This window comes from Podarcis bocagei, assembly GCF_964188305.1.
Source record: "Podarcis bocagei genome assembly, chromosome: 1".
Taxonomy (NCBI): Eukaryota; Metazoa; Chordata; class Lepidosauria; order Squamata; family Lacertidae; genus Podarcis; species Podarcis bocagei.
In genome coordinates this window covers 49,532,898-49,544,027 of record NC_138125.1, presented here as the reverse complement: position 1 = coordinate 49,544,027, position 11,130 = coordinate 49,532,898, and the positions used below count along the sequence as shown (strand labels likewise).

Sequence of the window (11,130 nt, the reverse complement as noted above, 5' to 3'; positions counted from 1 at the left end):
TAGCTAGCAAGATCAGTGGGCAGGAATGATGGGAACTGTAGTCCGAAAACAGGTGGAGACCCAAATTTGGGAAGCACTGGTATATAGACCGCCTTGGCTGTACCAAGCAAAGCTCTTGGCAACCCCCTTAACCCTGACAATTTTATTAAAACCGCAGCCACACTACCAGAAGGAAACACTAGTCGCTCCTCAGCCTGGCTGCCAAGTTCTTTCAAGAGAGCTCAGTGGGGCTTGCCGGCCTTCCCCCTCCCCCCCCCCCCGCTTTTTATATTTTGGCCAGACTTTCATTTTGCCCCCTTAAAACTCCCCGGACTCCACATACTTCCCGGCGCGTCTGGCTGACTCACGCGCCTAGAGGAGAGCAGCACGCGCACCGACCTGCTCTAGGCGCGTAAAGAAGAAACCAGGGCTGGGAGGGGAGGGGCGGGGATCCTGGGAGGAGTCGATTTGCCTCCCCCCCCCCAGGTGCATCTGCCCACGGCACGTCCGGGGAACTGTGACCAGTGAAGGCGGCCAGCTGGGCGAGCGGGAAGTTCTCCCAGAGACGCGTCCGCGTCCAACCCGCCCGAAGCGAGCCTGGCGGCAGCACTACCACCACAGGAAGCCTCGGGGCATCTTTTCCAGCTCCGTGACGTCACTTTCCCACGTCGGCCCAAGCGTGCGAGCATGCCCATATAAAGGCAGGCGGCCTTCCCCACCTTTCCCTCGGCTGGTGAGCAGGCTGGGCAGGAGTCCTGCGGGGGAGCAGCCGGCCTTACCTTAGAAGGCGGCGGCGAAAAAGTCTGGCCCCCATTGGAAAGCGCCTAGCTACCCTGCGGCTGGGCGCGCGTTTCCTCAGCGCGCCGGTGAAGCCCTGACCCTGGGAGGGAAGCGGCTGTTCCCGGAACGCAGCGCCGCGAAAGGAGGAGGGGGCAGCCAGGCGCGCTGCCTCAGGTGTGGGGCTGAATGGGAGCGCTGTCTCTGTCAGCAGGGAATGTAGGAAAACCTACATTCGTGGCGAGCGTGTGGAATAACCTTTCTTTCATTTCCCGCTGAGTAAGCACAGCCCTGCAGAGGGGAGCAGAACATTGTCACCAAGGCCAGGCTTAAACTGTAGGGGGTCATCGAGGTGCTGTCCTCCAGATGATTTGCTGGACTCCAGCTCCCATCATTCCTGACCTCAGGCTGATGCAGTGGTTCCCAACCTTTTGTTGGCCATGCCCCACCAAAGCATCTCTAAAATCCTGAGCCCCCCCCTATAATTATTATTATTCGAATAGTGAACTCCTATTCACTTGCAGGAAGCCTAAAAGGCCATTCACTGTTAATTCTCAAATTGCCCCCCTTAAAAATCAAATTGCCCCCCTTTGGGGGGGTGTCCCCCCACTTTGGGAACCACAGGGCTAATAGAAGCTGGAGTCCAGCGATGCACTAGAAGGGCTAGAAAGAAATTGCAACGTAATCCTCAGACCTAATGGTATATGTCATTCAGAGTGAGTGGGGATGTCTCCACCTGGTGTGCATGACCTTTTCTGTTTCTCAGCTTCAAAAACAGGAGTTTGGGGCTGTCATTGGCGCATGCACACTCATCTGTACATGTGTGGTGGCTGGCTCCAATGTACTCTGCAGTAGCACCCTCCCTGTGGAACGTCCTCCCATCAGGTGTCAAAGAGATAAAGAACTACACAACTTTTAGAAGACATCTGAAGGCAGCCCTGTATTGGGAAGTTTTTAATGTTTGACATTTTATTGTGCTTTTATATGTATTGGAAGCCACCCAGAGAGGCTGGGGAAACCCAGCCAGATGGGTGGGGTATAAATAATAAAACAACAACAGCAGTCATGATACGCCATTCATAGGTACGAAATGAATGTGGCTTACGTCTTCTGGTATGAGAACAAAACACACTTTATCTCTCTCTTGTGCTGTTTAGGCTTCATAAGGATCCACACTTTACTGTTCACTGTTATATATGATGTACTGTACCTGTATACATATATACATAGAAGTAAAAAATGGTGGTGGTACAGAATGGCACAGATGGGTACAGGGGAGTGATTTTAGGGATGTGCTGTCCAATACCCACGACAATAGCCCAACTCTCATTCCCAAAGCAAGCAGTGTGCAATAATACCACTTTACTGGAGGAAGAAATAATTCCCAGCATGTGTGCCTAGCTGTTTAAAATGCTTGGAAATGGTGATTCCTTCACAATAGGAGCCATTGGATATCTGGGCCAGTTGAGTCACAGCTCTAATGATTCTTCCAGGAAAGCCACGGTGTCTGGATTGGCCCTACAATGCTGCTGTTCTTTGACAATGTCAGCTTACCACAATCAGTCAACAGTCCCTTTCAAGGAATTGGCCTGAACAGCACATGGCCTAGAGAGACTGAAGCTTTCACCTTTAATTCATCCCCTTGTACTAGCTCCTTGCCTCTTACCAAAAACAGGGTGTACAAAAATTATCTTGGTTTTCTGGTGCCAGTGCTATTTTTTTTTAGTAATGCAAGATCGAAAAATAATGATACAATTAGAAGTAATGATACTCATACATTCTGAGGGTATTTAACTGATGTAGAAGCATAGACTTGGAAAGGACCGCAAGGATCATCTAGTCCAACACTCTGCAATGCAGAAATCTCAACACATGGCCCCCATTCAATTTGAAACCATACCAGACTCTGCTTAGCTTTGCAAATGTTCTAGCAGTTTTACTGCTGCGCTGACATACCATGCACAAGTGGTGACTGATTGTAAAGGAAATCACAATCTTCAACGTGTCTACATACAGCAAAGATGTAGGTCCAATTTTTTTGGGGAATGTTTTATTTTTCCATGCAAAAATGAATGAATGCCAACTGCAAGCACAGTATTAAGCAGGCATGGCAGTTTCAAAGTGCTTACCTTTACTTAATAAAAACAAGTAAAATAAGCATGCCAAATTAGATCACTCTCTAGGGCATCAGGAAATTTGGGTGGTTTAACCAAAGCAGCTGAATTTTCAACACCCCCCCCCAAATAAACCCACATCACTGCTAAAGAGCATTGAGTTTTCTTTCCCACCCTTAAGTAATCTGGATTCAATGTGTTAATTAATTTAAATTGCCATGAGAGCCAATCATGGCCAAAAGGTGGAGTGTTGGACGTGGACCCCCTTGCTCAAGGAAATCATTGTGCAACAGACTTTAGAAGGACTCTCTGATCTGATCTGCATGACACGCTAAACCAAACTATGGCACACCAAGATCTTGAGACGATGGAGGCAAAGCTTGTCACCCCTTTGCTCCTCCCTGGTCCTTTCTACTGCAGTGCTGAGCTAAGCTTAGGTTTTTTTGTTGCCAGAGATCGTGTTTGGTGAGGAGAGTGCTTAACCATGAGTCCTGGTTTAAGACCATGCTGAGACAAATATTAGGGGAACTTATCTCCACATGAACATGTATAGGACGCAGATGAAAAAAATGCTAAATTTTGAAAAAGAACAATTTTCCTTTCAGAAACATTTGGGCTAGTTACCTGAATGAAATATATATATATCTCAACTGAAAGGACAATGATACTTACAGTGTAATCTTATATGTGTCTACTCATAGGTAAGCACCATTGAGTTCAATGGGATTTATTCCATCCCAGGTAATCGTGTATAAGATTGCAGCGCACAACTTGTCTACCCATCTTGTTTTCCACAGACATTGCTCACTCTCTGTCTTTTGGGTGGTTTAACCATGTCTGCTGTATTTCTGCATTTAAGACAAGGGCAAGGAAGAGATTCTGCTGAGCTTACCTAACTGATCTACAAAGTCACTTCATAACCCTAGGCTAGAACAAAGGAAGTTCAGCAGGCAGCTCTAAAATGCTTATGAAGCAGAGTCAGGAGTCTGACTCAGGGGGGAAGGATTCACACAAAAATTATCCTCCTAAAAGTGAAAATATGTGATCAGTGCAAGAACAGAAATGATTTATTTCCAGTTAGCACCACTGTAGCTCTGAAACTGTACTATTAGATTTTATTTATTAATCACCTCCCACATATATGCACCATATACAGCTGGAAAACAGCACAGAAAACAGCAAATATGTGTCTAAAACAATTCAAAGTAGACACCCAGTGCAGAGAACTGTTCATCCCACTGGTAAAGCCCATTGGAACAAAAATGTCTTCAATTGTTTCTGGCAAGCACAGATAGTGAGCGCATGCCATATCTCATGGACTATAAACTTAGTTCACAAGACTTCAGATGATAGCTCCATTTGTACAAATAATACTTTTTAGGAGCTTTCAGAGACAGCAGTAACCAACATGGCTTGGTGTAGACTTCCAACAAAGCTTATAATATAGCAGATTTACCGTTACACATTATATTATTTAATAATAATAATAATAATTGGTGACTTTTGTTTATTCATAGAAGTGTCCCCATTATTTTCTCCAGTGATTAAGAGGCAAAAGTACAGAAGTCACAGGGGAATCTATTTGCAAGTCAGAACAACTGCTTGGTATGAGTATGTCTGATTCACAAAGAAATACAGATTTGCATTCTTTCCCTATTACAGGGAAGTACCGTAGGTTTTTTTCCCCATCACAGAAGTCATGGGCCTTGCATGGGGGCCTGCGGTGGCAGATGACTGATTTTTAGTGCAATTGTAACCATGTCTACTTAGAAAATTATCAATAAACCACAGACACAAATAGAAAAAAATTAAAAAATATATTATTATAGTTGTAATATTTACAACTATATTATATGTCCCAGTAGACTTGCTGGGGGAAAGGTTTTCAGCATCTAGAACAACACAGCCTGATATCAGTAGGCAAGGGGCTCCAAAGCTAGGTGCTGCAACCCTAAAAGGTTAGCTCTTTACAAATTAGCACCAATAAGCCAGAACTTTATAGGTTTTGCATTTTAATATTTACATTAAAAGCCAGAACTTTATAGGTTTTGCATTTTAATATTTACATTAAATTTTTTATAGACAGCTGATTTCTATTACAGTTATAAGCTGTTTTGAGTATATTTTTAAAGTGGAATATAAATATTTCAACAATGTGAAACTTAACGTGAAATCAAGTTTGCTGTAACAACAGGACTCCAGATATTCAGGGTTTAAACTTTAAGATATAAATTCCTAAAAAGATGAGAGTGGGAAGAGGTTTGAAACCTTCATTAACTTTATTGGTATCATTCAGTTCAAAAGCAAAACAACAAACAACCCATAAGCAAGAATAGTTTTTTGTGAAACATGTTCACCAACATTCCTCTGCAGCTATCTCATGCACATCTCTTTGGTTTTTCCTTCAGATAAGAATGAAATGCTTTCTGTTGATCACATGGAATTTTTCAGTTTATCACCAATCTTCTAGATAAGGTGCTCACGCAAGGCAATTCCTATGTCAACACTGCAGCCTCCTAGTAGAGGGGAGCTGCACAGTTTTCTGCCTTATATGGATCAGCTTGTTTGAACAACTACATTAAACTAATGAAGGTCTTTGAGGCAAACATTAAAGGCAGATGTACTTAACATCCCATTCATCCTTTAAAAAATATATTTTTATTTTCCTGCATAAACAAAAACAACAATGACAAATGAAAAAAGTATTACTGGCTGTCTCAGAGCAAGTTAAACAGGTAAGTATTTCAGAATTACATAAAGTGTCTTAATACATCCTTTTTCTCTTTCGTAGGTTAAGTTATTTGATTACATTCAACACAATTGAACATTATGGGTCGGAGAAATGGTAGGGAGTAGAAACATTTCACCTCTTCCCATGGACTGTTTCCCCTGCTCCATACTGCCTCCCCAATCAGCTTGCCCTGTGGAAAGCCAGAAAGCCACCTAGCAACAACTTGGACCTGGGAAATATCAGGTAGGAAAGAATTTAGGCATGGCTAGGATTGTACTGTAATTACTTGGTTCAGGTTAAGACGTTCTAGCAAGACCTTGCTCTGTTCTTTGGTAGATGTCAGGTGAGTAGATGCCAGGAACAAAGGCTTTTTACCCGGGGCTCCTTCCATTTGGAATTCTCTTCCTCAAGATGTCTTTGATGTTCCTTTCTTTATGGTTTTCAGTCAGTGCCGGGCTTGCGATGGAAGGCAGGATAGACCTCCTGTTCCATCTTGCAACTTTTAAAAGTTTGCCTTTTTCAGAGGCCTTGCAAATTTTTGAAATGAGCTGCAAATAGAGTTAGAACAAGTTCCAGCGGCACTTAATATAGGTTTATATTATTATACAGCAGCACTCTTTTTCCACACTGGGCAGGCTGGTGCTGCAACCACATTTTATTACCATTAATTTTGCCAGAAAACTGATCCGGGGGAAGAAAACCCTGGATTGCAACAAATTTACAAGATCATCATCTACATGCACTGTAAAAAGTGATTGGCAATTCTAAAGAAAAGGGAAATTATGGAAGTAACATGTAATTTCTCCTGTATAGCAACATTGCAAAACAGTTTACCAAGTCAAGAAAAAAGCAAAAAAAAAGCAAACAGCAGCCAGTCATTTCCTTCCACAGCTATGTACCATCCTTCTACATACTCCCCCCATCCTATTTAAATGTCACTTGTATTTAGTTCTTTGATGGTAGGGACTCCTTCTCTTATTACAAAGGATACACATACCCTTGTTTTTTCTCTTTCTCTCGCCCTCCCCATTTTTTAAAAGGGGCAAACAGCTTTGTACCTTCAACCAGTGCATAGCAAGAAATCTTGCTATTGCCTTTGAACTGGGACTTGTGAAGGCTAAATTCTCTGATTCTTGTGAATAAGCCCTTAGGAACAAAGATCTTTTCGTCTGGGGTTTCTTTCAGTGACTTACTTCTATTTCTCATTGTTTCCGTTTCCTAAGGGTACTTTCTGCTATGATTTCTCTGAATGTTCTACAAGTTCAATCAAAATCTGCTTATATTTTGACCACTCAACTAGTAATGTGTTGTCCATGTCATCATCATGAGCTGCAACTTGAAAACCAGGAGGAAACAGTCCTCACAGAGGTGCAAGCAGGGCACCAACAGCACAATCTTAACCATGGCTGCTCATAATTAAGTCTACTGAGTTCAGTGCAGCTAACTCCTAGGTAAATCGAGTTAGGATTGCACCATCATAGACTCCGCTGCCTCCAGCTACAAGAAGCGCTTCCTTTCATGGCATTCATAGAAACATAGGATACACCCACACAATAGAATTACCATATTTTTCGCACCATAGGGCGCACCGGACCATAGGGCGCACCCAGTTTTTAGGGGGGGAATTCAAGAAAAAAAATATCCCCCCCGCAGCCCCAAAGAGCAGCGTACAGGCTGCACACAACCTCTCCCTGCCTTGGATCAAGCCAAGGCAGCGAGCGGGATGGATTCTGCTCGCTGTTTTGGCTTCCCCTTTAGCCCCGTGCAGCCTCTCCCTCCCGGGAGAGGCTGCGTGGGGCTAAAGAATCCATAGCCCCGTGCAGCCTCTCCTTGCCGGAGGGGTTGCGCGCAGCTATGGAGGAAGCCAAGGCAGTGAGCAGGATGGATCCCGCTCGCTGTTTTGGCTTCCCCTTTAGCCCCGTGCAGCCTCTCCCTCCCGGGAGAGGCTGCGTGGGGCTAAAGAATCCATAGCCCCGTGCAGCCTCTCCTTGGCGGAGGGGCTGCACAGGGCTTTCCTGGCTTTCCTGGGAGGTGGGGGGATTCCCTCACCTCTCCCAAAAGCCCGCAGAAGCCGTGCAAACCCTTTAAAGAGATCGCGGCTTCTCCTGGCTTTTCTGGGAGGTGGGGGTATTCCCCCACCTCCCGCAAAACCGACAGAAGCCGCGCGCCCTTTAAAAGGGCTGCACGGCTTCTCCTGGCTTTCCTGGGAGGTGGGGGGATTCCCCCACCTCCCGCAAAACCGGCAGAAGCCGCGCACCCTTTAAAAGGGCTGCACGGCTTCTCCTGGCTTTCCTGGGAGGTGGGGGGATTCCCCCACCTCCCGCAAAACTGGCAGAAGCTGCGCGCCCCTTAAAAGGGCTGCACGGCTTCTCCTGCCTTTCCTGGGAGGTGGGGGGATTCCATAGCCCCGTGCAGCCTCTCCTTGGCGGAGGGGCTGCACAGGGCTTTCCTGGCAGGTGGGGGGATTCCCTCTCCTCTCCCAAAAGCCCGCAGAAGCCGCGCAATCCCTTTAAAGAGATCGCGGCTTCTCCTGGCTTTTCTGGGAGGTGGGAGAAGGGACTGATGCTGCCAGTCAGTCCCTTCTCCCTCCTGTTGAAAAGCCCGCAAGAGCTCACAGAGCTTGTGTGTGGCTCTTGGGGGCTTTTCCCGCCTGCCTCCCCCCTGCATTCGTTCCATAGGACGCACACACATTTTCCCTTGCTTTTTAGTAGGGAAAAAGTGCGTCCTATGGTGCGAAAAATATGGTAAATCTTATACAAATTTTAGCCATCATGGAGAATCCTGTTAAGGGAGTTGGGAACTGTAAGTTTGTGAGGTCAGCATCCTTAACAAATTACATTTCCCAGGATTCTTTGGGGGAAAGCAATGACTGTTAGTTGTATAGGAGTGCCTGAAATGTACGGTGCAAATGTGACCACAGGAGGCTGCCTTATAGTGCGTTTGACCATGGGTGCTTCTAGCTTAGTAATAGGTACTCGTTGACTGGCAGAGGCTCTCCAGGTTTTCAGATGGATCTCTCTCAGCTCTTCTTGAATATGTCAGGGAGTAAACATGGAACCTTCTGCAAGCAAAATAGATGCTCTTCCACTGAGCTATGGCTCTTCCCTGGGGCTCATCCACAGTTGCTATGGTTTTTACTCCCCACTATTTCCCTGACAGTGAGAAAATGTAGATCCCATGAGATAAAGAGAGCCTAGGAGCCACATCACACAAAGATGTTAATATTTGTCAAAGTACATATCATCAGTGTTCCCTAGTGAACGTCCTTATATAATACCCACATCTACTCAGAGTGCACATTTGCCTCACTATTTGCAAACATATGTTTGCCTTGTTAATGTGGTACACTTTACATGTAAATATTATTGCCACAATCCAGAATTAAGCATGCTTATCCACTGGTAAGCCTTTGAATGGGATGGGCACACTTGCATTTTTGTTGGGCTGCGATCAGTGTGTGCAGCTCTAAGTTTCCTTCTCTCTCCACAAGGAAGGGGCAAGGAAGTTGAGCTGAATACAGCTGAAAAGAAAATATCAGCATTACCAAAATTCTCCAAATTATCTCTAGATTACAGGCCAACATTTCACTGACACATCTTTAAGTGTCCATAGCAAAGTCATGGGAGTTGTCTGCTGAGTAATTTGATATTGACTACTGAGTGCAAACAGACAAATTAAGTGTAGGGAAGGAGTGACAATCAAGTTCCCATTGGGGCTTTCCTCTTTCTGGTTTGGGTTTCCAGGCCAGCCTGGGAGTGGTTCCCATCCATATGTGAACAGGCAACTCTCAGGGAGAAAGGGACAAAGAAAGAAGGGCTAGAACAGTATTCCTCCTTTGATCCATACTCTGCTTTAATAAAGAAGCTTTGTTTGCACATCCCACTCACATCTTTCTTCAAAAGGGCGGTAAAGAATCTGACACTACCTCAAAACAGAAGCCTGTTATGTGAACAAAGTGGGATCTTCCCTGTTACATTTCTTCTTTATGTGTGCTTGCTATAAACTAGTAGAACCCACATGCTGTTCACTGAACTATAATGGCGGGCCTCTGACCTTCCATTCCAATAAATAAAGGAGGCAATAAGGCTTCTATTGAAGGCATCACAAGTGGCACTTCTCAACAATATGTTGCAACATGGAGTGCTCCAGTTCAGTCTCCGAGCCTTTGTTTGGGATACCTTATTCCATACCTTAGTTTTCTCTTCCCCAACCTCAATACATTCAGCATTCTGTGGCCACTGAACATGCTCAGTCTTCACTGACCTGTTTTGGGTTCCCTATTAAGCTCCTCATCTCATTAAAAAAAATAAAAATCATTATGCAGACCTTTGGGTTCCCCTAAGCCAGTCAATACCTTTTCCTTATGTGTAGATGGTCCCATTTTGGCTACATAAGGGGCCACATTAAGAAAATTGAGTTCACCATTAGTTTATTATGGTATATATCCTCCAGCATGTGGGAATACTTTTCTATCTATGACCCAACTTGTTGCAACAAATCAGATCACAACTATAGTGCTTTCAGCTGATGAATGCCGTATGTTGATGAATTTCTCCCCCCACTCCAATTCAAATATGGGAGAATATCAATAGCCACAATGGCTGTGTTCTGCCTCCACTGTCAAAGGCACAGTGCCTCTGAATACCAGTTGCCAACCTCAAAGCCAAAGTGAGAGCATTTGGGTCAAAATTAAGGGAGAGAAGAATAACAGAGACCTCATTGTGGGAGTTTACTATAGATCCCCAGGCCAAACGGAGGACATAGATGATGCCTTCCTGGAACAGATGGCCAAGCATGCAAAAGGAAGGGAGATAGTAGTAATGGGGGACTTCAATTACCCGGATATTTGTTGGATGTCAAACTCAGCCAAGAGCATAAGGTCAAACAGATTCCTCACTGGCCTTGCAGACAACTTCATTGTCCAGAAAGTGGGAGAAGCAACAAGAGGAACAGCCATTTTAGATCTGGTCCTAACCAATGTTGATGACCTGGTTAGTGGGGTAGAAGTGGAAGGTTCATTAGTCACGAGTGATCATGCTCTTCTGAAGTTTACTATACAGCGGAAAGGAGCAGCCAAGCATACTAGGACTCAATTTCTTGACTTTAAGAAAGCCGACTTTATAAAACTTAGGGAAGTGCTGGGTGAGATCCCATGGACAGTAATACTAAAAGGAAAGGGAGTTCATGATGGCTGGGAGTTTGTTAAGAGGGAGATAGTAAAAGCACAACTTCAGGCAATACCAATGAGACGGAAACATGGAAGGTGCCTAAAGAAGCCAGGGTGGCTATCTAAAGAACTTTTAACTGAGTTAAGATTAAAAAAGGATGTGTACAAAAAATGGAAAAGGGGGGAACCACCAAAGAGGAATTCAAACAAATAGCCAGCACATGTAGACACAAAGTCAGAAAAGCTAAAGCACAGAATGAACTCGGGCTTGCTAGAGAGGTTAAAAGCAACAAAAAAGGCTTTTATGGGTATGTCCGCAGCAAAAGGAAGAACAAAGAAACAGTGGGGTCACTCAGAGGAGA

At 44.7% G+C, this 11,130-nt stretch overlaps 1 long non-coding RNA gene across 1 annotated transcript in view; it reads left to right on the top strand.

The window, feature by feature from the left end:
- Nucleotides 1–923: 923 nt before the first annotated feature.
- LOC308583004 overlaps nt 924–11,130 on the top strand; it is a 36,233-nt gene continuing 26,026 nt past the window's right edge. Inside the window, exons 1-2 of the long non-coding RNA XR_014005991.1 lie at nt 924–996; nt 5,662–5,844. This is a non-coding gene — a long non-coding RNA (uncharacterized lncRNA). The remainder of the gene's footprint in view (nt 997–5,661; nt 5,845–11,130) is intronic.